Source organism: Thunnus maccoyii, chromosome 19 (assembly GCF_910596095.1).
Source record: "Thunnus maccoyii chromosome 19, fThuMac1.1, whole genome shotgun sequence".
In the NCBI taxonomy this organism is placed as follows: Eukaryota; Metazoa; Chordata; class Actinopteri; order Scombriformes; family Scombridae; genus Thunnus; species Thunnus maccoyii.
In genome coordinates, this window is record NC_056551.1 from 1,280,283 (window position 1) to 1,303,003 (window position 22,721).

A 22,721-nucleotide genomic window follows, 5' to 3' on the forward strand; every position below is an offset into this window, starting at 1 on the left:
TCTCGGGGCATGCTCTAAGAAGCAGGTTTATTGAGTTATCAGGATAACGTTGCCAAGTTAAAACTCTTGAATCTGGACTGAAAATGTTTTCTGAGTTATCTAGACAACTCTGTAATCCTGCCTCCTGGAACAGTCTGGATCTTACATTGCCAAGGACAACGTCACTCTTATAGCTTAGACTGGTTTAGAGTTCTGAGAACTGAAGCCTTGTGAACGCAGCCAGTAAATGTGGTTTTAATACCAGAGCTGACTGAGCCTTACTAAACGGAACCTTACTAGTACGACCAATTCTGAGACCAGAACCTGACCCCAGACCCCAGGCTAGGCTAATGCAACACTAACACGAGCGTTGCGTTAGTAGCCTGGTGAGATTTTTGTGCTTCTCATCTCATCGGGCGTTGCTTCTCTACCTGCAACACATGATACATGCGGACACTTTGAAATCACCAAACCCGACCAGAACCTGAAGCTTTATGCAACAAAATGCCAAGCCGAACGGGTTCTGGGCCCCATGTCAGGTTGCATTGGTTTGTATAGCAGAGGGTTGTTGGTTGAGTAAGGGTTTGGCAGTATGAGTAAGGTTCAGTCTGGGTTAAATATTCTGGATTGACTCTGGGTTGTCCAATATGTTCCCCCACATGAGCAGGATGTCTTTGTCCAAGATCACTGCCTCCTGTCAGTTGTAAAGTAAATGAAAAACGGTGAAAGCAATCTTCCCTCTTCCTTAATCTTCGAAGCAGGTGATGAGCTGTTCCCAAGTAGTTTGTGATGAAAAGCTGCTCTCATATTTTCTCAAGGTTGTGCGGCTGACAGAGGGCTCCTATTGTAGTCAGAACATATTGAGTCTTAATGGCAGGTATCTAGTACAGCATCAGGAGTTGAGCCGGTTTCATCACCACAAAATTACTGCTGCTAGCAGATATGCACGATCAACTGATAGACAACAGGATTTAATTAGCTGCTGTGGCTGGCTGTCATCCACAGAGGCAGCACTGTTTGGTTCAATGTCTGGGACTGGGACTTTGAAATTCAGGGGGTTTGTGGTGCTTTGAAGGTCATTGTGACCCGGGTGTTTCCACTGTGTTACGTCTAATGCTGCAGAGTTTTCCCCTCTCTATACGGCACGCCCAGATCGAAATGTGGAATGGAAATTCCACTGTACCAATTGATGATGGTTGCCCATGGACTTTTCACAACAATCAATGAGGCATTCAGTGTACTGTTAGGGCAGTTAAAGACTGCATTTCCCTGATAATAGCTGAACACTTCAGGAGCTTCAGGAGTAACCTGAGAGGGGACTCCCCCCCCGGTAGAAAACAGTGTGTTTTTGTGAGGATGTTACCAGCAGGGACATGCAGGAATGTCTTGCTAGATCGGGCCCTTGATCAGGCAGCAGCAGCCACAACGGCAGCGTGCTGTAGGTCCATATTGACGAGCCAGAAGGGAAACTGTGACAGGGCAGATTTATTCAGTCTGGAGCGGCCAAGCATAAACACGCGTTGTGCTCAAATATTGATGCCCCCCTCAGTGTTGCTCCAGTGTAGCAGCTCCACTCTGTCTGAAAAGGCTGGGTCATAATGTGTAGTTGTAGCATGCCCTCTCCTCTTTCACTTATTAAAATGATGTTCACCATGAGCTCAGTGTAAACTTTGACCTGTGCACTGTTGTTGTGCCAGTTGTTGCAATTGTACCATTTTGCTGAACAGTGGCCACTAGTTACAATTATGGGATGTAGTGTAATCCTTTCAGCTCTATGCTCAGTATTGAGAGAACAGTAGCAGCTGGTTGAACCCATGTGCTTTTGTACTTGGAGCATTGTTTGCATTGAAGGCAGTATTGTCCTGACCTTCTTGAGCTTGTAGCTTGAGCCTCTCACACATGCACTCTCTCTTCAAAGGTTGTTGTAGATTTGTGAACTGAGGAGCCAGCTGGCATTACTATCCACCACTTCTTAAGTATTTAGGTAACACCTATTTAATATGGTTTGATTATTGCATGTCTTTGTCTCCTCAACTCTGTTTATTTCCTATTAGGGCAACAATTACATTTACTTCCAGTTCCAAATATTCACACAACCACTTTTTTCCATAGTGTTTGAAACACCTTAACACAACACAAAAACAACAGGAGTCACGACTTTCAAATAATGATACAAAACAAGATGGAAAACACACACACACACACAGCACCAGGCAGACAGTGTCAGAAATTTATAACCAGATTCTCACAATATGACTGCCCCGCCTCCCACAACCCACATATGAACCGCTGATTAATTGCAAAATTTAATTCTCATTGGAGACAAAGTAAACTGCTGTAGTTACAAGTCATGGACAGACAGCGTGTCGCTAACAGGGATTATGAAGAGCAACCATCAAAGCAGCATCTAACAGGTCTGAGGTGACATCTGCAGGTATGTTGACAGGTATGTGGATGTTTGTTTGGTGGCTCGTTCAACAAGCTGCAGGACAAGACGTGCGTTCATGTTTATTATCATCCAGTTATGATGATGATGTGGACACAGGCTGTCATTTCCTTCACTAGCATGTTTAAAGGAAGAAGGTATCAGGCCTCATACTGCATTTTAATTTAACAACTGAGTATTGAATATTTTATTTATTTTCAACTTTTATTTAAACATTGAATGTTGTTTTCATTTAAGACCAGTAGTTCCCTGCTTGAAGTGTTTTACAGAATAAATGGAAAGCAAAGTTATATTTGTCTCCCCCTTTTTTCTTTTGCTGATCTGAAAAATGCTCCGATCTTTGATTCAAAACCACGATACGATCCAATCCATGAGTTCTGTGATCCGCTGCACCGCTACTACACAATATTAGGCAGGTGGTTTTAATGTTAGAAAAATAAGAAAATGTAGTTTTTCTTCCTGCTATCACTCTGTAGAAATGATTAAGTAATAGTTTAAAGTTGTGTTCATTAATTGTACATGAATTTTAAGGTCAAACTTTTGAGTTTAAACTGTTCATAATTTCTACACATTAACAGCTACTTCTTCATATTTGACAGTTGAGGTGATGTGTGTCATGAGTAGTTGTTTCCTCAAAATGATGCTGGAGTGAGTGAGGATGTCATGTTTGATGAATTCAGTTCCTCCTTCCTCACGTTGCTCTCTCACATCTTTGTTGGGAGCAGGTAAGATGTGAGGAAGATGCGTGAGTGAGGGAAGCCAGGAGACCATGGATATAGAAATAAAACTGGATACAGCGTCGGAGGTTGTGTCCCGTTCATTCCTATGAAAGTTGTTCAGTGGCGCATGAAGCCAAACAAGCCACTTCCTGATGTAAAGACATTGCCCGGATGAAAACATACTGCACATGTTCTATGGGCCCCATGCACCCATGGAGCCTGCTCATCACAGACTGTATAAGAATATGGATGTCGTTACAGTGACGTCACCCGTTAGTTTCTGAAGAGCGGTTTTGAAGCTCAAAGTGAGCCGCTCCGGCCGTCGCCATCTTGGCAGTGTGTGACTCTGCCTCACTCCCAGCCAATCAAAACGGGGCAAAGAGGCGGGCCGAATGGCTGAAATAAGCCACCTAGCGGCTGGCGGACCTGTCACTCAAAGCAGCCATGTCCTTCATTATGCATTATGCACACCCCCCCCCGTACAGTTGTCATGAAAAGGGAAATTAGCTATAGAGACTTAAACCGTTGTTTGTACCAGGTTGTAAACATGTTTATTTCTGTTGTAAAGTTGGGCATTTTAACATGGGGGTCTATGTGGATCGACTCACTTTTGGAGCCTCAAGTGGCCGTTCAAGGAACTGCAGTTTTTAGCACTTCTGCATTGGCTTCATTTTACAGCCACGGAGGTTGCTGCTTGATTATATATATATATGTGTGTGTGTAAAATCTCCCTCCTCTTTTTCTTCTTTGGTTTTACTGGTGGACTACAAACCAACGTGAAAGGTGCATCATACTACCACCTACTGTACCGGAGTGTGTAACATCATGCTGTTCAAAGAATGGTCTGTTGTCATTTGTTTGTGAGAGAGAGAGAGAGAGTGAGAGAGAGAGTGAGATCAGGGCGCACAGCTCCAAAAAAATAGAAAATCAATATGTGGCAGGCAGTGTTGATATAGTGGCAAGCTGCCATGAATGAATGAATGTATGGGAAACCCTGCCATCTAAACGAACCATTTGGTTGAACACAGCTTTGTTTTGATTTTAGATGAAGATATGTAGATATATTTGGATTTAGGCTGTTGGCTTAAACACTGTTTGTGTTATTAAAGATGTTGCCTGTGAGACCTGTAGCTGTATGCTAAGTTCACACATCTGCGTAACTGACCAGCAATGTTTGCGTTTCCTTTGTTTTACGGTTACTATAGTGTGTGTGTGTGAGTGTCTCAGGCGGTTAGTTAATGAGAGCTGCTGTTAACAGCATCTCTAAAGCTCTGTTGTTGTCATCTCTGGTGCCTTTTGTTGAGTAATGTAAAACCCCTCCCAGCCACTGGTATCCATGGGCACGGACAGGAAGCTACCAAGTGTGTTTAAAGGGTGTGTGAGGGGAGGGGGGAGGGGGGGTTTATGTGACGTTTGTTTTTAAAGCAGACCTGTGATACTCAGTCTTAGACTTTTAGATATTTGTGTTTCAGCATTTTCTCTTCTTGATTTGCAACCCTGAAACCCCTCAACTTCACATCTGAGAGACGGATACGTTCTGGCTGCATACTGTACAACAGCTGATGGAATCATTTCCTTATGGTGTCTACTTTTTAAGGAGAAACTGAATAGACTCACATAGAAACTAGATGTACATTCAGATATCTCCCATTCCCTCCATCCCTCAACATGCTATCACACGTTCTGCATGAATTCTAATCATGTCTGACACCTTTTCTCTAACTAAACCAAACCTCAGATTATGCTCAGACTCCACCACTGGACTTGAACTTAATTAACATTTTCCTCACTGACCCACATTATTGTTACACACACACACACACACACACACACACACAGCATCAGATATTCAGATACAGATTGAACAGACATGAGGAAAACTGTCAGCTGTTCTGCTCTGACACACTCAGTGAGGTACAGCTGCTGCAGCGTTCACAGCTCCTTACAGGAGATGTGAGGTTAGCTCGCACAATGGAACCTCTGTTTGAGTGTTACGAGTTTTGAGTAAATCTCTCCCTCCCCCCCTTTTTTTTTTTTCTCCTCTGCTCCCCCCCCACCCCTTTCTCTTTGTGTGCTCCACCAAAGGTTGTACACAGAAACAGGAAGCGAGGACACCCTGGGCTTCTGGTGTAAACTGGAGAGGGTGTCCTTTTGTCTCAGCATCAGCCATGGCTGATGGCCTTACAGCTGTTGTAACGCACACACACACGCACACGCACAAGATGTTCAGCAAAGATCTTAAGAGAGAGAGTGTGTGTGTGAGAGAGAGTGTGTGTGTGTGCTTTTTGTCTGCCGAGGACCTGGCTTCCTTCTTATCCCCACATCTGAGTGCGTCACATGGAGTCTGATGTCAGGAATAGCGCAACAACCCCGCCCCCCTCTCCTGAGACCATTTGTACCAGCTACATGTAGAGTGATCCAACTGGGAGTACATGACAGATTGTTTTTTTTTTCCCCTCTTACCTCCCAATAAGGTGAGGTATCAGCAGCAGTCACAGAGAGTCGATGTAAAGCAAAACTATGTACAAGCAGAATCACCCGGAGACTGAGTGTTGGATCCATAAGAATGTGTAACTGGTGACTCAAATCCTTCTTCAAAAACACAATCCATCATTTCTATCAGTTAGGATAACATTACACTCAGCATAATAATTCCTCTGACAGGAAACATTACATTATGTAAACCACTGACAGAAAGTGTCTGTAATAATCTCTTATTGCACAAGAAAGGTTTCATGTTTATCACAGACATTTACTTTTCTGCTCCAGATAAGTTTAACTAACCTGCTGTTTTGTTTCCAACCTGACTGCTTCTACTTACTGAACAGAGTTAATGTTACTGATAGGAAGGGATATGAATGATTTGACTTCAGTTTACTCGTAGTTTTCTGTGTGTTTATCTATAACACGAGCTGAATTTTAATCATCAGGAAAGTTTGGTTGCGTTAAATCGACTTAAAGTGTACTTTTTATATTTGTCACAGTCTAGCTGTGGCTCAACAGCCTTGCTCAAGGGCACCTCAGTGGTCATAATGAGGGAGGTGCAAGCACCGTTCTTTCACTCCCACCCCCAGTCTGCTTCTAACCTTCCAACTAGTGATGAGTGATCATTATTGTTACATTTTATGTATCAATCAAGAGTTCTATTCTCTATTCTCTGATTGCAGCATCATGAATGTGAATATGTCCTGCTTTCTTGAGTCCTCTATGATAGTAAATGTCATGTCTTTGGGTTGTGGACTGTTGGTCGGGACAAAACAAGACATTTTCGGTTCCATCCTGGGCTTTGGGAAACATTGATTTACATTTTATAGACCAAACAACTAATTGATTAATTGATAATAATTATTAGTTGCAGTCCTGACCAGGTTTTTATTATTATAGTGTGTAATTGTTAGTTCTAGCTCTAAAATGCTGTGAGTAATGCTGTGTGAGCCCTCCATGGTTCATTCTTGCTCTTCAACAGAAGAAATCAGTCCATCTCATATCCTGTTGACTAAACTAGAGGAGATTAGTTTGATTCCATGTAGAGATGAGATGATTAGATAAACGCTGTAACTCCAGACTGGAACAAATGTTCCTGAAAATCATCTACTGTTTGGTCTGCAGGCACATGGTGATTTAAATAAGAGCCCAGAGTGTCCAGATAGTTTTGGAACCTGTAACACGTTCTGATGAAAGCAGCTTAGTAATACTTTGACTTGTGGAATGCAGCTTTATTGTGTCCTGCTGCTAAGAACATGAGAATTTGAGAAATTCTGGACACAGTTTTGGGCTGAATGTGAACATGTGATCATTGCCACTGCAAGTGACTGGTGTCCTACTCAGCCCAGTGGCAGTGAGTACAGAGATCACTGACGGCCTGATAGGGCACTTCATACTATTCACATGTGTAAATGCATTGTGAATGGCAGCAATGCTTCCACTGAACCAGATGGCAGCAGCTGCAGCGACGAGAGCAGATCAGCTCCTGTCAGATGTACTCCACTTTGCAAACACTGTGGATGTATTGACTAAACCAGACATGACAGGGTTTAACAATAATGGTTTGCCCCGCTGGCCTGAGGCCAGTAGAAAGGCATGCTGGGACAGAACCCTCAAGAGCTTACTGTCTATAATTCAATATAATTTAATAATTGGACCAGTGCTGAAAAAACAAATAAAAACTATAAAAGTAAAGAACATGTTCAGTCTACATGTCACTTCCAGCCTGACCCTGTCACTTGACACCCTGCTCCACATGTCAGAGACATGCATACATGCCAACCAATCATTTTTACAGCCCTGTCACTGAAACTGTAGCATAGCAGTCATGACAGTGACAGGCATGAATCTGGATTTAAAAAGAGGGAAGTAGTATTGATGAATGATTGGGATATTAACAGTCCTGACTATCATTCCTATGGGTTAACCCCCCTAACCCTAACCCCCAAGGCTTGGGTGGTATCTTTTTTTTTTTTATACCATCATACATTCCTGACATTTCACCGGGGTATACGGTATATGACCATATTTATATTAAAAACGGTATATGCCGGTATTTCTATTAAAAAAACAAAACGTAAAAGCTGAGCTGCTGGTGATAGAAATCATTGTAGCATGTATGGCATTGTCTAGTGGTAATGCGTGGATCAGGGTTTTTTTAATACCTGCACCCACCCGATCGGTTATGAAAGCAAATCTGCACTATGTGACCTACAAAAATACGCATCAATCAACCACCCAAACCCGACCCGGCCCGCAAACTGCCAACTGCACAGGAAATATGTTATTAATACGAGCACTTTAGTAGAAGTACAAGGCAAAAATTCAGAGATAAAACAATTAACACTATTTCTTACTGTTCATCCAGTACCACAGCAGAGAAACCACTGAAGAAATGTGAGGAACAAACTTACTGACGGCCAGCAGCTGAATATCATTCAAGATAACAAGACACCAATATGTCATATTTTGGCTAAGGTTTTCAGCAAAGTTATAACTTTGAATCACTGCTTCTGCAGTCTTCACAAGCAGAAATACAGACAGCACCACTCTGCCATTGCTACCCACATTATGGTCGGAGGGGGGATTATATGCTGCCTTCAAGTGCTCCTCGTAAACTCCAGGTTTACTCCAAGTTTACTTGGAGTCTGTATTTTTGACGGTATTGAAAATCATATTGTTGGGATTTTTAAATACCCTGGTATACCGTAATACCACCCAAGCCTACTCCCCCCTTACCCTTACCCTAACCCTATTCCTAACCCCCTAACCCTATTCCTAACCCTAACCCTAACCCTAACCCTAACCCTAACCCTATTCCTAACCCTATTCCTAACCCTAACCCCCTAACCCTATTCCTAACCCTAACCCTAACCCTATTCCTAATTCTAACCCCCTAACCCTATTCCTAACCCTAACCCTAACCCTAACCCTAACCCTAACCCTAACCCTATTCCTAACCCTAACCCTAACCCCCTAACCCTAACCCTATTCCTAACCCTAACCCTAACCCTAACCCCCTAACCCTAACCCTAACCCTATTCCTAACCCTAACCCTAACCCTAACCCTAACCCTATTCCTAACCCTAACCCTAACCCTAACCAGAGTGAAATGTAAGTGAGAAACATCTGGGGAACCTGCAAGAGAGGCTTATGAAAACACTAACAGAAAGTATATTACCCGTTTCATGTTTCAAAAATCTCTACAAGGTGCAGAGGCACAAAAAATGTGGGTTACAATAACATTTTCTAAGACCCCCCCCCCCCCACACACACACACAATATCTCCTCTGCTTTCTCAGAGGAGTGGAATTTTGTCCCCTTTAAGGAATACAACAGCGATGACCTTCATAATCACATTTCCTGTGGCCTGCGGTCCTCGCTCTTCCAGCTCTGCACGACAGATCGACTGTCCGCTCCCAGCACTGCTAAGCTCAGCACTTCACATGCACTATTTACACTTATGGGCTCAGTCACGGTATGAGAGATGAATGTTGACATCACTTTATCACATGATCCCCCTCAACCCCTCACCCCCACAGAGTGGCACAACACAACCTGCTATGGCTACTATAATTGACTAGAATAAACAAACAAATATCATTTCTAAAAAGGCAAAGCCAACAAAATCAACTGTGATCTAAGGCTGCAACTAACGATTATTTTCTTTATCTATTAATCTGTCAGTTATTTTCTCAATGAATGGATTAGTTGTTTGGTCTATAAAATGTCACATAAATGTCGATCATGGTGTCCCAAAGCCTAAGATGCAAACTAAAGTGTCTTGTTTTGTCCCGACTAACAGTCCGCTACCCAAACATATTCTTTTTAGTATTCTTAGAAGACTAAACCAGAAAATATTCACATCTAAGAAGCTAGAATCAGAGAATTTTAGCATTTCTTCTTTAAAAAATGACTCAAAACGATTAATTGATTATCAAAACAGTTGCAGATTAATTTTCTGTCAATCGACTCATCAATTAATCGACTAATTGTTGCAGCTCTGCTGTGATCTGCACAATGTACCCGACTGTCGGTGACCTCTGCACATTGAAATGTGTCCAGAGAATCCCTGCTGAGATTCATGCTGAATGTTCAACATTAGAGCAAATATCAGATTCTTGCTCAAATTTCTTAAATTTGTACTCTTTATTCTTTGATCAGATACTTCCTGATTCAAATCAAGATTTAGCCAATCGCAGACTGTATTTTCTTCATGAGTTCTTTTACAGATGCTTGTGTTCAGACATCATGTAACATTTGGCTTCTTTTGTTCAATGAAAAAAGCTTTTGTAGATAAATACATATATGTTTGTGCTCCGACACTCAAATATTATTCTTCATATGTTTTAAATGATACAGAACCTGAATTATGTCCAACACCAAGCAATCAAAACAGAGAGTAAAAGAAATGAGGTTCATTATCAATTTCTCTGCCAATTATTTTCTTCAATGGTTTTAACTCTAAGATGTCACACGTTAGTGAAAAATGCTTGTTGTGATTCCCTCCAGCTCAAAGTCACGTATTCAAATGTGTTGTTTTGTCTGCCAAAAGCCCAAATCTATTCAGTTTACTGTCATGTATGACACACTCATCACTATGGAGAAAAAGGAAGTAGCAGATTTTGAGGGTTTCTGCTTAAAAATGACTAAAATATTATTTAATCATCAAAATATTTGCTGATTAATCTTCTGTCTATTGACGTATCGATGAATCATTGCAACTCTAAAACAGAGTATTCCTTTGTATGAGTGTCCTTTGTTCTTGTTCAAGTAAGCTTTGTTTCAAAGCAGGGAGTGAGTTCTCTTCTTCATTTTCAATCACCTGCTAAGAAGAAAGTCAAGATTCCCAACTCTTAATGCTTCAACTTGAACTGAGGACACTCTGACAATGAAAGCTCTTGTCTTTTGTAAATCAGTTAACATACCACATGTCTACAGAGCTGCCATGTGCATGTTGTTCAGACATGTGGCTTCAGAGATGACAGCAGTAGCCTCAGCCTGCTTATTGAAGCTGGCTGTTTCATGAGGGAGCTGAAATCAACTTCCTGTAAGCTCTCGGTTAGCATCATGGAAAATTGGCAGACGTCCTTTATATACATGTTTACAAGCCGCCACATGTGTGCACACATGCAAGCCTTACGACAGGATGTGCCCACATTCTGCTCAATTTGCATTCAATTGCAAAATTAAGTTGTTCTTTGACCCGCTTCTGTAAACACATGTATACAAAGCACATGTGATGGAAAATTACAAGTAATAAGGCATAATAGCAAAAAAAAAAAAAAAATACCACTGGAATGTTACAGAGAGCCTGATTCAGATATAGCTGAGAGATGTGATTGTGCTTCTTATTTTCTGATATTTCTGTCTGTTTGGGACACAATATTCTGCTCATAGTCTTGAATGTAGCAGCACAGGAAATCAAAAGCATTATCGCACCAATCACAGCCTATACAAGGTTCAGACTTAGTCATGAAAAGTGTGGAAAAAATTCACCTGGCTAAAAAGAAGTGATAAGCTGATAAGTTGTGTTTTTAGCCTGTATTTGTTCAAGAAAGCAGGAACATTTAAAGCCACTATGTATATGATTTGATTTCTGACTTTGGAGCCCCCTGGTGGTAGTTTCATAAAAGATGTGGTGGCAAGTGGCTTTAAATAAATAAAACAATTTAGAGGGAAATTTCAGGTACTTGTTTTCATACTTTAGTCCATTATGACTGATGGATCATGATGATATTTCACTCACCGTTGCTGAGATTTGATTTGGGAATCAAATCATTCCAAACACATCATTGAGTCTGACCACAAGTAGACATATAAAATAGTCCCCTGAAAATCTTTGTGGCTGTGGTAGTGAAGAGTACAGCAGCAGATGTGCTTCCTGCTTAACTTCCAGCTGACTACCTGCCTTAGTGGATCAGCTGTGTGTACACTTCACTGCAGCAGCTACAGGAGTCTCTGGGGACTATTCGATGTGTCTATTTAGGTTGGGCACAAATGCAGCTGTAATCTTCCACCTTTTGCCCAGATTGTTGAGGTTCTTGCCAGAATCTTTGTTTTACACATCTCTGGATCCACCACATCAACTCATAGTGGGAGCCTTTACAACTGATCAGTGTTCCCAACACTGCCTCTCCATCTCAGTCACTTCACTGATGCTGTTACCTTGCTGAGCAACAAAGCTCCTCACTGTTAGCAGGTGCCTCACTCGTCACCTCTTTCACGCTCACGCCAGAGTCGAATAGTAATTCGACACAATTCCATAACAGTGTGAGGCCGGTCCATTTTGGTTCCATCAACAGGCCTCAGTGGGCAGCAGAGAATCCAACTCTGGGAGAGTTTGAGCGCAGTAAAAGAATAATGAAGTGAGTGGTGGGAGGTTTTTCCAAACAATGGAGAGATGTCTGAGCCAGTGGACACCTGATCGTTCCTCTCTGTCACTGATAGAGACATGCAGGGAGGGCGGGGGGCCTGTCAGCCCTGAAACGGGTATCTGAGAATCCATCAGCATCAGCCAGGCTCAAAAGATGCTTACCTCTGCAATGTAAACTAATCTGTATATGGGACACAGTGTACCAACGGACGGTGCTATTGAGATATTATTAACAAATGCTAAGAGGCTAGCAAGCCATGCTAATGGCCCATAGAGACCGCAAATGTCATTACACTCCACGTCTGACCGACCATCCAAACCTCCAAAATGTTCAATGTACAAAGAGAATAGCAGCAAATCCTGAAACACTGGATAACATGTTTTGAGTATTGAGATGACAATCATCATCATCTATTATCAAAAAATAATAATCTGACCTTTTGCCAGGAGCAAAATAAGGGAGTCTCCCAGCTCCTTGAGTTACTGTTTTTCAGCGTGTGGCTTTCACCTCTGAGCTGCTGTTACACAACCAACACAGTCCTCTCCTCAGTAAAGCTCAATGGCTGTAGTGATGTCTGTTTTTCCATGATGTGGTCTGGAATTCAGAGGGAAGCCTCACTGACACACACGGGAGCTTTATTTGTTTTTTTGATTAGTTGTGTTGCGTCAGTCCCAATAATTTACAGAGGATGAATTATTCATAAACATGTAGTCAGCAGAACATGCCAGTGTTGTCCTGGAAATAAAGTCCTCCCCCAATATCTTGTTATGCTGTACAGGTTTGTAGTTGTTGAATTGTGACCTGCCAAGGGACTGCTTAAGCTAACTATGGTACAATATGAACATTTATGTTTATTGATTGTATTTGTAAGGGACGGTGTATAATATTAAACAGTAGGTCTTGAAAGGTATCATAAAACCTCTTTTCTTTCTCCTTGGTTAAAGTAAAAAAAAAAACATCTAATTGCCGCCATCTATTCTTTTTAGTACCGATGCCCTTCGTGGAGAGTCATAGTACAGTTTGCACTGCCGTGCTAAGGTCTCGATGCTTTGTCATTGTTGTGCAAAGCCAGCCTTTGTATTGCTTCAGCCATGTAGATAATGTCCACCAACTCATCCTGTGTCGTCTGCACTGTTCTCTGTGCTGTGCATTCAGCAGTGGCGGCTCTCAGCTGCACCACATCTTGAGTTTGGAGTTGTGTGCTTGGTAACTGCTACTAATAGGTGGCATATAGAGCTTGTTGTGCAAAAGAAAAAATGTCACGGCTGACTAGTTAACTCCAGGACAAATTGTCCTAATACAGCATCTGATGTAACTTTCCTGCTTTTCCTCCCTACTTTCAGTGACATTATTGAAAGTGTTTCAGTCCCCATGGTGACGGTCCTCCTCTGTGATTTTGTGGCCACCTGGTTCCTAAGAAGGTGGTGTTTTTCTATTGCATACTAGAGTGTTTTTAAATCTATTTATAGATGGAGCTGATGTGAGCCTGTCTTGATCCCCAACATGAACAAAATACTGTAAATCAAATGCAGATTTCAACCAACATCAGGACTTAAGAACTTTTTCCATCTCAAATCCGAAGCAGAAGCAAAGCAACCGTCCTTTCACATAACGTCAGGCTGCTTTTTTATTTGTTCCAGCTCCTCTGATTTCCTCACTGGTTCTAAGGGATGGGTAAACAAATCGGTTGTTACAATGTCGATCGGAAGAAGATTCTGTCTTGAACGGTTCAGTATCACTGTGTGAAACTCCTTCAATATCATCCACAGGGCTCCACCAGTAATTTAAAAATGGCAACAGATGACATGACCTTCACCATCCTGTTTCATCATTAGTGGATAACCAAAACAAAGATAAAAGAGACATCTTGGAATAAGTTTTCCAGCTCAGTAGTTTGATTTGAGCATCTCTTGTTTTCTCCCATATGTGTTCCTGTTCCACTTGTGTGTCTGTTGCAGATTATCCCATCGGACAACATTTGTTAAAACCTCTGATCGTTTCTGACAGATTGATGTCAATTAGAGAATGTGTACCGATCAGGAACACGATGCAGAGAAACCAGTGTTTCCACATTCCTGATCTTCACCTTCACTAGTGTCATAAAGAGAAATCAGTCAAAGCAAACAGGCCTAATAAGTGTTCTAGCTGTCTGTCATGTGTGTTTAGAAGAAAAAACAGCAAATACAGCGTAGTCATGGTACTCATGGAAGGAGCAGTCCTGGTCTGCATGAGAGATGACATGAAGAGGCAGGCTGGAGCTGGCATCAGTTCTGACCTCCTTCTACAAATCAACCAAACAGATGCTCCCTGGTTGATAGTGTCCCTAATGCCACAGAAGGGCAACAGACCTTGATTTCAGTGTTGCGTAATGACATCAGCAGCCTGACCTGACATCACTCTTAGCTAAGAATGTACTGTCCTGTTGCCCAGCTGTTTTTGCCAGATTACGAATTTAATTATCATCATAGCCAACCTTGTGGCACATAGAGGCGTGCTGGAGCTCAGCTTGTTCATTAAGTTTTCATCATTTTAATGAATTACATTTAGTCACCCATGTTGAACCAAGGATGACTGTCAAACCTTAGTTCTGTTTTTGCACTGACCAAAAACACCAACTATTGAAAGATGTTCAGTTTTGACATTTTTTGACTGTTTTATTGAAGCTGATTTCTTCTTCTACAGCTGCTTGTGTTAAAGCAACATTTTGAGAACTTGGGATTTCTTGTTGAAGGCAAACTTTGGAATTTTTCAACCATCTTTTTGTGTCTACGTGACTAATGGAAACAACAATTTTTGAAACTGGTTCAGTATTAACAGTTTGACCTATGGATGAATCAGTCCGATGAATGATGAATCAGCATTTTATGTTTCCTAATAACTGAAACTACCTATTAATTTTAGTGCTGCAGTTACAACAGTTACTGAGGTCAGCATTCTTTGAACAGCTTCATGACACATCATGTTAATAGAGTTGCTGTGTAGTGTCAGTACCTGTATTAAAAGATCTGGATGTCCTTAAGTTTACATTTGGATTTTTTAAAAATATTTCTTTTTAAAACTATTGATCAGAACAGTAGTTCATGTAGATACAGGTTACCAGTTTGTTCTGCCTCCTTCATGATGCCTGGGCTGCTTCTCTGTGTTTCTCTTTCCTCCTTCATCACTTCTTTACTTTCTCCTTGTTTTACATCCTTCTTCCTCACTTCTGTCTCCTCTCTCCTACTTCATTCACTCGCTCTGAAATGTAAAAAGCTTCCTTTTAAAGATCTGACAGAGAATGAATCAGAATTTGCATGGAGGGTTGGTTTGTTTTAAACAGTCATTTAGCAGGAGCTGGTGCTGGTTTGTTGGTCCATGTTAACAGTAACAGCTGTCTCTGTGTCTCATACAAGGTTACAGTGTTCAAATGGTGAACAAAACCAGCGCTACCAGAAACTATGGATAGGAAGCGAAGCTAAGCTAACAGCTGTAAAGTGATGGAGGATCGGTGTAAACACTATTTCTGAATCTGAGAGGTGGCAACGCAATATAGTGCAACTCTACAGACTCTACAGTCAGTGAGTATTGAGTGATCAGATAAGTGCTTTCTTTAGTGCAGTGCATAAATAACAACTTTAGATTTTAAATCAAATCACCAGGCAGCCAGTGTCAATAAGGCTTGGCGGCGCCTTCAGTGGAGCAGCTGATCCCGACATGTTCACCGAGATCTCACACAATGAAATCTTGCGCGAGATCTTGTGCACAGTGAGATCTCGTGGCCAGATCTCATTGAACATGTTAGGATCTGCTCCACTGAAGGCCCGGCCAAGCCTAAAGGCAGATGTCTGGATTCATCTCAGATTTAAAATCCATAGGAAAAGGCAGATCTCGGATTAATCGGATAATCAATTTTTTAAACCCAGCCCCACTTGGGGTTTTCCTTTACACGCTTGAAATGATCCCACACTTTGGATGCTTTCCTGCCCGACATAGTCTGATAACTTTTTAACAACTATGCACAGCTCTCAAATGGAGTTTGAGGGTTTTTTGGCGGGACCACAGAGACCAGTCCTATAAAAGTCACTGACTCGGCTGGGTGGTTGCCATGTGTCGCCACTTCCTGTATCCGTCGTTTCAAATGAAAAACCCTCAAGTGTGTCATACATCGTCCAGCCAGATGCTAGGTTTTGACCTAGTCTTGTTTTTTTTTTCCTGCGACTAACTGACCAATGAAAACTTAAGACTCTTTTCATTGATGGTTTGGTGGAATATTAGTGGGCAGCTCTTTTACATCCTTCACACAGCTACATCTGTCACTTTTAATGTTTACAACAGAGTGCGACACCATGAATGTGTGTCTATGACAACAGGCTTTTCACCGTGCCTTCATGTGTGGCCATTCGTAACACTTTTGTCCTCTCATGTGATTGGATGTAGTTTGTCTCCCTTTGAGAATTTGACCAAACATTTAGCGGCAACTTTCAGAACTTGACAGTTTTCTATATACTGTGCTACAGATAGAATTTGGTCAGAACAAGCGAGACCTGTGTTCACCACATCTTATTAAAAATGAATGTCAAATCCGGCAAAGGTTAGGTCTATTACAGTTCTTCAGTCTCACAAAGTGATCAGATGTTCTGAGCTAATAGGCTTGTGTTGCACGCCTCAAGATTTTCACTTGGCTCTTACATCTGTATGCTCTGGAGCCCATTAACAGACACTCTGCGTCATTACCCAGAGCTGGATGATATCACTGCTTGACTGCTAGAAGGTCAGGCAACTCCAGTCTTAAGACTCCTGCAGGGTTTAGTATAAAGAACAATGGGTGAGGCAGCAAATATTTGAAATTAAAGGATAAGAGTGTGACTCATGTAGAGACAGAGACTTACAGTTATGAAAGAAGTTCCTCCTGTAATTTCCTGCTTCGTCCCGTGTGCCTACATAGACCGGTTGTCTTTTGGACTGATCCCAACACGGCTCCTGCCAAGAATTTTATTTTTATCTTTATTGAGTTCTGTTAGATACCTGACATTTAGTTTGATTCCAACAGACTAGTCATGATAGAACTTTTGGGTTGGGTGCACATCCTTTTATTGTCTTATTGTCTCTATTAAAGAGAAGGGTGGGGTGGTAACTAATGCATGAACCACATGTAATCTGTGAGATGCACTGTAAGCATGTCAATGCACTCAATCTCCACAATAAATTCCTATGTTTCCTGTGTAGAAATACATCTGAAGTCCCCTGCTAGGAAGTGTTGACAAAAATATGTCCCCTGTTTTCATTTTCTGCATACCTTCTTCTATATGCTTTGTCAAAGGGAACATCTGGATTAAATTTGTATGCTTTTTGTAGTTCTGAACCGATGCTGCGCTCTGCAGCAATATTACCTCATCAAAGTGACTGAACCCCACACCTGATTTGTGTTCCTAGCTGCCACAGGATATGCAAAGTTTCAGAGTTGTGGTAACCCAGACAAGGAAAAGAAGGTTCACAGCACTCTGCATGAAGGAAAAGGCTGACGGACTGTATATATATTTTTGGCCATATTTTGTGCCTTTATTGGAGTGACAATTATCTCTCATGGTTTGGAGAAAACCCCCAAAAACATGGAGATATAATCATCTACTTTTATTTAGCATAATAAGCCAAACTTCCCAAATGCATCAGTGTTTATTTTCCAAATCAGACAAACAAGAACTGCTGGAATAAAATAGTCTAAAATTAATTAATTAAATTCAGAAAATACTTAATAAAACAATAAAAGAATGCACAAAAGACATTGTATCAAGCATTTGAAACCAGACAGCTCTTAGCACGTGATTATGCTCAGTGTTCCATTCATACCCAGCCCTGACTGGGACCTGCACCACCAGTATCACCAGACAAAGCCCTGCCCCCACTTCCATGCTAGCTTTACTAGCAAATTAAATTGTTTCCCATTTAGCTGAACGGAATACTCCAATATAATGTTATTGAATAAAACCCTGTAAAACTATGTGTGGAACAGAAGCTTGCCCAGGCGTGGAGAGCCTCTCTCACTGCCATGACCAGATCCCAGCAGCGTTGCTGAGTCATTGAGGGGTCACATCCAGGGTGTTCATGTTGACAGATGGCCCAGGTGAAGTGATGCTGAATGATGCTCAAGCCCTCCCTCCCTCCCTCCCACAGCTCAGCTCTCTATATGCCAGAGAGCCAGCACTCTTGGATAATTTATAACACCTATTTATATGCCCATTGTAACATGGCCTCTCTGCTGGGAGATATTTAGTCGCATTTGTTTCGTGTTTCCTCTCTTTATCTACCATGGACCTCGCTCCACTCTCTAGACATGCTTAATCATCTCAGAATGAAATTTATTGTGGTCTGTAAATAATTGCACAAATTATTCAGGGGAAAAGGAAAAGAAACAACAAAAATGATAATTGCTCCCAACAAAACAGTACAGTAGAAAAGGCAAGAAGGGAGAGAAGGTATAGGCTGAATCTCACTACAACTGTTCCATAAATTTCACCCCTTTTACAGAAATACATTTTTTACTTTCTCTCATTTTAAAGAACGTTATGATACTTTAAGGTTGTAATTAGTTCTTCCTTTTTTTATTTGGCCTTATTTATGATTTGTGCTATTTTAAAACCATTAATTCACCATGTGATTGTAGTCTGTTCTACTTTGCAGTTTTTTTGTTCGTTGTTAAGATAATGGCCTTGAAGCGTCACTTCCTGTAGATGTGTAACATTAAAAGCCTACCAGAAAATAGTGGGATTATGCCTTTTGTAGTCTTTCTTTCTTTCTTTCTTTCTTTCTTTCTTTCTTAGGATCCCCAACTATTCTTCTATGCATACAGTCATACACAATATAGCCTCATAGGAGAGGAGAAGAGAAATTGTCATCCTTTCAACAGACATTAAGACAAACACACAATTATAAATCAATCAGAATTCCTCAAGAATTCATAGCAAACTTGATTTTTTTTCCTCTTCATATAAATAAATAGTAATTCTTAATAAACATAAATCCTTGTCACTCATTTAATTCCAAGAAAATAGGGTATTAAAATGCATTTCTCAGCAACTAAAACAACAACCTCTGAGCTAGCAACCTACACTCTCAAAATGACAAGTTTATGTTTTTTTTTTTTTTATCAGTAAAAATTGTATCACATAGTCGAACAAACATCTTTTACCATTTTATGTGGCGTTTGCTTTTATGGGGTTTTAGCCATTTTTAATGCCAGGGCTCAAACAAGTTCTCTCCCCCGACGCTATTCTAGCAAGGACACTGTTGCTGCATCCTTAGCTCAGTCGCTGCCTGAGACGATTGTGATTGGTTTAAAGAAATACAAACAAGAAATACAATAGTAGAGGAGGATGTGGAGTTGGTCTGGCTATGCAAGACTATGCCTTTGGAAGGCTTTTAGTGTGAAAAATCCTGTATGTGCAAGAAGCGTTATCATTGATAGTAGTAACACTGATCAAAAAAATGGCAAAGTAGAAAAAAGTAGAACTTTATCAAGACAACAAGTAAACAAGGAGAAACTGTTGGGTTTGTATTAAGAGCAAATTAAAAAGGAAACATAACTTTCTCTATTACTTACTATACTATAATATATAATATAAAACTATAATATACTTACTATAATATAGAAAATATGCACTAAAAACAGGAAGAATTGGGAATAAAAGTGTATCTGACAGAACCCTGCACTCCTGGTGACAATCCAGCAATAGAAAAGAAAAGGTAGGGGAGGTGCATTAGAATGAGCTGAGCAGTATGCAGGGGAGCAGAGGTATAGAATAAATGTCACGTACAGCGGGAGTTGTGAATTGGAAGGAGATTGATCCACCTCCTTCCTCTTGAGAGATAAGATATTGCTGTGTCACTGCGGCTGATACTTTGTCTGTGTTTTACAGAGATATGAGAAAGGTACTCTTGAACATTGTCTTGTACAATCTACTCGATTTGAATATCCAAATTTATTACTCTTAATTATTGTATTGTCTCTGGTCACTATGAAATGCCTGTTAAATAACTCTATAAACTAGCCTACAATTAAAGAGGTGAGTGATGAGTGTGTAAGTTCAGTATCTTCATAAGGTGGTATTCAGACACTGCCCTTATTGGTCTGAGTAAAGCCTTATGAGGATACTGACTCACTTGAGAGTCTCTTTTTCTCTCCTCTTTTTTAAAAAGAGTTGGGAAGCCGTCAGCAAAGTCTATCAAACAAAAATGTCCTCCCCTCCTCCTGGTAACGTCTTTGTCCTCCCTCATCTGATCAGTCTGATCAGAGCTGCCATGATAAGGGCTGTGATTGGCCACCGCAGCGTGATGTCAGGTTGCGTTTCTCCAAAAGTTGATGCGGGTTCAACTGTCTCGCTGCAGGCTGCTGCGGCGGTGCCCCCGTGGCCCCCCCCAACCCCCACAGCCTAAACACACTGCCCTCATTAAAATGAATGGGACGGACTGGCGCTTTCACCGCAACGCCTGATTTGATGTGAATTCAGCCTGAAATGCACCAATAACTAGTGTTAATTTGCACAATTAGTCAGAGAGTTTCTCACTGAGAGGATGTGCACATTATTGTCCTCATCAGTGAACACGGACCCTGAGGACATCACTACTGATCGATGAACATGGACCGCACAGCAGGCCAGAACTGAATCACCGTACTTCCTTTCCATCACTGTAAAATGAAACAGTCACACAGTGGAGGAGGATCCATAAACCCAAGGTCATCCATATCCACATACAACAGTGTGGATATGAAACATCAATGTAAAAGATTACAATAAAAACGTTCAATTCAATCAGGACATCTAGAGAATATCATTTAAACATGTTCCATATTACAGCTTTTAAGAGTTGTTAACATGGAGCTTCAGCTTAGAAAAGAGAAATAAAAATAATGAGATTCATACATTTATGTAACATACCCTTTATGACGGCTTTATTCTGAAAATACAGCAGGTAGAGACCCTGTGTGTGTGCTTCTCTCTGATGTCAGTGGAAATGTATTGAACATTAGCAGCATGTCAGTGACCTCCTCAGTGAACAAGTGAACTTATGCACAAGTCAATGCTCACTCTTACCACAAAGCCAGCGCTCAAAATACCAAGGTTGGTCGGTCCATCCCTTGTCCACAGCAACATATGTTGACATCCTCTGGACAGATTGTCATCACATTTGATATGGATATATAATAGTTTTGATGACCATCTCAACCTTTTGGACAGGGCTTTGAAAACTTTCATTTGGCAAAATGAAGCCAAATTGTTGTCTTCTCTCTCTCTCTCTCTCTCTCTCTCTCTCTCTCTCTCTCTCTCTCTCTCTCTCTCTCTCTCTCTCTCTCTCTCTCTCTCTCTCTCTCTCTCTCTCTCTCTCTCTCTCTCTCTTCTCTTTCTCTCTCTCATAGGCAGATAAACATAACGTTTAGGGCTGTGCGATATGACCAAAATCTCATATCCTGATATAGGTCATTTCATATCCCAGTAATGATCCATATCCCGATATAGCACATTTTCTGTACATTCAATGAATAAATAGTTTCTGGTCCCGTTCTAGTCACTGTCTCTCCTGTGTGTGTGTGTGTGTGTGCAGCACGCTCTCACTCAGCGTCGGCGGGCATGAGTCGTCCGTGTGTGTGTGTGTGCGCAGCGCAGTAGAGGAGAGACAGACAGTGGTGGAGAGTTGACAACAACTACACTCCTTACCATACTTTAAGTGCAATGAAAGGTTCACGAGTAATAAAGCCAAGAACAGTAATTAACTGATGTAATCTGTCCAAATGATGAAAAATATTGCCATAAAGATTATAATTAGATGTTTTTCTATCGTTACAAGATATATATGTTCAGTAAAACAGTACTTGTTCTGCAGAGGATTGATGTCTCTCTGTATTGACCCTCAATACTTTGTTGATACCATCTGAAATGTTTGTGTCAAACTGTTTAGTAGTGAAAACTGGTCAGATTCAAAATCTTGTTCACTCGTTCTTTGTCTACTTTATGAAATGCAAAAGGGATCATCAGTTCATTGGGTGAAACCTACTGGTTCTGGTGATCACCTTGTCTTTCTTCTATCATCAGCCTTACATTGAAATATCTGCAACGCTGGATATTTTATAATGTAACAGAGAAACTGCCTCCACATTTGCAACTTGTAGGAAACACTGCAGCCCCCGGGCCTCCTAACAGACATACAACATTGTAAACGTGATGTTATATGATAAACGTGATGGTTATCCCTCACTTTTGTTCAGCTCTTGTAAAGTATGTCAAAGGTGTTCTGAAGTCATGCTGTTAGGCTTATTTCTGACGGGCGCCCTTTTATTAGCCAGAGGAAGGGGGGGGGGGGACACCGTGAAAGCATCGCAGCAAGGGCAGGGCATTGGTTTGCAGACGTCCTGTGTTCATCCTGAGGTCATTACATGTGCTATAAATGCAGGAAGGACAGTATGCTGTACACCCACAGAGTCCTGGCAGAGAGGCCACCAACGTCACAACATTGTGTTTGCACAGGAGGGAGGCTTCCTGTGTTTTAACTGCTCTAGTAACACAAGGACACACGTCCTTTGTGAATGTCTGTCTGCTTTAAGGTATTTATTAAAAGTAGCCTGGATATCAGATTGGAATACAGCCAAGTCAGATCCCTACTTCTTTTACACAGTTGCTTTACAATCATCCTTTTCAAAAATATACAGAGAATACACAAAATCAGTTTTTTTTCTACAATTTACAG

The 22,721-nt window shown here is 41.2% G+C and overlaps 1 protein-coding gene across 1 annotated transcript in view; it reads left to right on the top strand.

The window, feature by feature from the left end:
• Positions 1-22,721, top strand: part of slc12a2 (solute carrier family 12 member 2) — a 72,234-nt gene that overhangs the window by 7,255 nt on the left and 42,258 nt on the right. The gene's annotated exons all lie outside the window — the stretch shown is intronic.